Source organism: Gavialis gangeticus, unplaced genomic scaffold (genome assembly GCF_001723915.1).
Source record: "Gavialis gangeticus isolate Ggan-Ray unplaced genomic scaffold, GavGan_comp1, whole genome shotgun sequence".
NCBI lineage: Eukaryota > Metazoa > Chordata > Crocodylia > Gavialidae > Gavialis > Gavialis gangeticus.
Window position 1 is genome coordinate 18,202,947 of NW_017729034.1, and position 3,621 is coordinate 18,206,567.

Consider the following 3,621-nt stretch of genomic DNA (forward strand, 5'->3'; position numbering starts at 1 on the left):
AGTGACTACAAACTAACATGTGATTCTTGAATGCTTAATACTCCCCCACCACCACTCCACACTGCAATATAGAGCCCTAAACTTCCTGTCAATTCAGTCAGGACCACCCCCCCATGCTCTTACCTTTTGAGTCCCTGCCTAAGATTGCAGATCCCTTCCCCATACATACTTCAGTACCTTATTGTTGCACAGTTCAAATTATTACTGATCACCAAACTGAATCCATGAATCTTATCCCAGGTCTCTGAAGCACTCTTTTTTTTTTTTTCTTCTGTACCACATTTTGTGTGTGGATTTGTGGTTCCAGATGTTGTTAATATACATACCAAAGTAGTAAAATAGGGTACAGCTGCATAGTTATCTGTATAATAAGTACCAATTAGATTTTGAGATCAAGATCAGGAAACTAACTAGTTTCTATAGTTATGCAATATAAAACAAAGTTATAAAAGATGTAACTATTCTATCATACTCCTAAAATGTGTAACCTCTGTATACTTCCCTTCTGCCAGCCAGTTTAATCAGCTAGCTGACCATAATTAAAGGCTCTCTAGTTATATTCTCTGTGTTGTTTCTTTAAGCTTAAGTGTGTGTAAATATGGAAGTCAAACCATGTGGGGCTGGGGCCTAGCCTGACTAGCCCAGCCACTTGCAACACTTGCTATCATTAGGTAAATTGAGCCCTGTTTCTTGATCATTCTGCCAGTCTCTTCTCTCTCACTGGCTTGATCTCTGCCTCACCATTCCCACACCCCATCTGGACATGGGCCTCAATATCTTCACCCCGCCATCGCTGTGTCCGTCTCTGGTCCTGTGCCTCTTACCCCAGAGCTCTCATCTCTTGGATGTGATACTGTATTTATTCTGTTGGGAAGCTGCATTAAAACACCCAGTGCTAAAATGCTTTCATTGTTACCAAGGGTGTCACCAATACATTTCATTGAGGGGAGAGTGGGATTGTTGTTGGGGTTGGCTATTTATTGGAAGGGGCAAGTCTAAAATCAACATGTCAAACTCTCAGTTATTCAACCTCATGTGCAGAGGAGAGTTCCCCTCTCTTCAGTGGAGGGGGTTACAACAAGAAAACTCATGCTGTGAAGGCAAGCAGCAGGATCTACTTAATAGCAGGTGCTTTGTCTTCCTAGAGGAAGAGAGATTCTACAGGCAAGGCAGCCCTGAGTTCAATGATGGGGAATTTTCTCCACATACAACATTCCAGCTTGACCTCTTCCCACAGCCACTGTTCCAAGTACCACATTGCTAACACTTGACACTGGGGGTGTAAGCTTTCATGTCTGCAAACACTCCTTAAGGAAAATACTAATGAGCCCAAGACAGGGGAGTCAAGCATAGATTTGTAGACTGTTAGGGGCTGGGAGGTCATTACAAGATCATTGGGTCCAGCCCCCTGCATTAGGCAGGAAAGGTAACTGAGGTCAGGTGACCCTAGTGAGGTGACTGTCTAGTCTCCTCTTGAAGATTTTCCAGAATCTTTGGGGTGAGTTTATTCTAACTGGTGAAGAATTTTTTCCTAGAGTTGAGCCTGAAGTGGTCTTCCAGGAGTTTGTGGCATGCACAGCTGTCTTCTTCCCCAGTCCTCTAGTACTTTGTGATAGGGCTGTCTGAAACAGCACCGTTCCCTTTCAACAGCAGTTGAATTTCGACCTACCTGCCTTTCACCAGGGGGATCCTCGGTCCTGGTACTTCCTAGGGGTGCCGCGCCCCAGCAGTTCCACCAGGCCTCCCTGACCCTGGTAGCATGCAGTTTTAGTGATCATCCCCAGGATCTGGGGCCTCTTCCTTTACCATAGCCCCAGCCCATACCTCCAAGTTCATCTTGGCACAGGAGCTCAGCTGGGGCATGTTCTTCCCTTGCTGGCTGGTGATGCAGTGAGTGCCCCCTCCATCTCTGAGAGTGGGGCATTAAATGGCTTTTTAAAGAATGAAAAAAGGAAATGGGTGTGGACAGGGTGAGGAGGGTGGCATTCACTCTGCACCTGGAGCTTGGGGAACCCTAGCAGCGGGAGCTTCACCTTCAGGAACACCAGCTGCTCCACCAAACCAGGATCCAAGCAGGTGCAGTGGGGTGTCACTACATCCCCAGCAATGCTGAACACCCTCTCACCTGGAACACTGGTCAGTGGACAGGACAGGTGTTCATGGGCAACCGCGGCCAGATCTGGCTACATCTGGGCGTGGCTTGCCCAGTAGGTCACAGGGCTGCACAGCAGCAGCTCCACATCCTTGGCAAGGTAGACAGCTGCCAAGGCCTGAGTGCTACCTGCCTGAAGGTGGGGTTAGGTGCGTCTGGACTGCACCATGGAAGCCATGCCCTTGGTCCACATTGGTAGCACCTGTGGTGGAGAAAGAGACTGGCTGGTGGATGGCATGCTAGCATGGGATAGTGGATCCTCCTCTTCCACATCTTCCCGCCTCTGCCGTTCTGCCTCCCTGACTTGACCAGCACCTCTGTCCACTGATTCTGGCTTTGGCTGCTGCATATGCCTGCCTTCACCCTCAAGTCACGCATGGCGGCCAGCACGTGGACTGTACTGGACTGCAAGGGATTAAGCTGTTTCCTGATGTCCTCCTTCAGCCACTTCAACAGTGCTTGGATGCCCGGTGACAGTGGCTTGCCCCAGCCAGGAACATTGATCCCCTGGAAGCTCTCCATCTGGCTCTGAAGTTCCCTCACTATGGAGATCATCTGGCTAAGGAGAGCATTGCCAGCACTGAGGGTCTTGGTGGCTTTGAGGAAGGGCTTGAGGACCACCAAGATCTGGGAGATGGTATCCCACTCGGCTCTTTTAAGGGGGGTGCTGATTCCAATCTCCCTGAACAAGGCCATCTCATGGTTGGCCTTCTGTTACTCCACCAGTTTCTTGAACATCAGGTATGTGGAGTTGCACTGAGTCTCCACACCCTGCATGATTTTGTGCTGTGGGATGTTCAACTCTGCTTGTTTGTCCTGCAGCATCTTGCCCCTCTAAATGCTCCAGTGGAAGTATCCTGCCACCTTCCTGCATTTGGAAATGAGCTTGCAGGTGGTGCTGGTGCCATCACCAGCAGCCCTGTCCCCCTCCAAGGCATCCCTGACAATGAGGTGGAATTTATATGCCATGCAACAGATGCCAACAAAGTTGGAATCATGGATCACCATGACCATATTGGCCCCATTGTCAGTGACCATGAACCTGTGGGTGAGCTTGCCCTGCCCAGCAAGCCACCCCTGCACCAAGTGATTCAAGGCCCCCACGATCTCTGTTGCCGTGTGGGACTCATCTATCACCTCTGCTTGAAGGAGGGCCCACTGACAGCCTGACTGGTCGCATCAGTGCCATGTGAGGAAGAGGTAGGCATGGTCTCCACCCCAACTGCTCCAGATGTCCGAGGTGAAGTGTAAGGCCACCTGCGGACCTGCCTGGCACAGCTCCTCCCTCAGGTACTCATATAGGGATGGCACCACTGTCCTGCTAATGGTGGTGCATGCGGGTACTTGGTAGGATGGGGCCACAAGCGCCATGAGCCACCTGAACCGTCACCACTCAACTAAGGAGAAGGGCTGGTCATAGACAGCAAGCATCTCCCCAATGCCCTGGGTGATCTTGCTTGCCCTTGCAA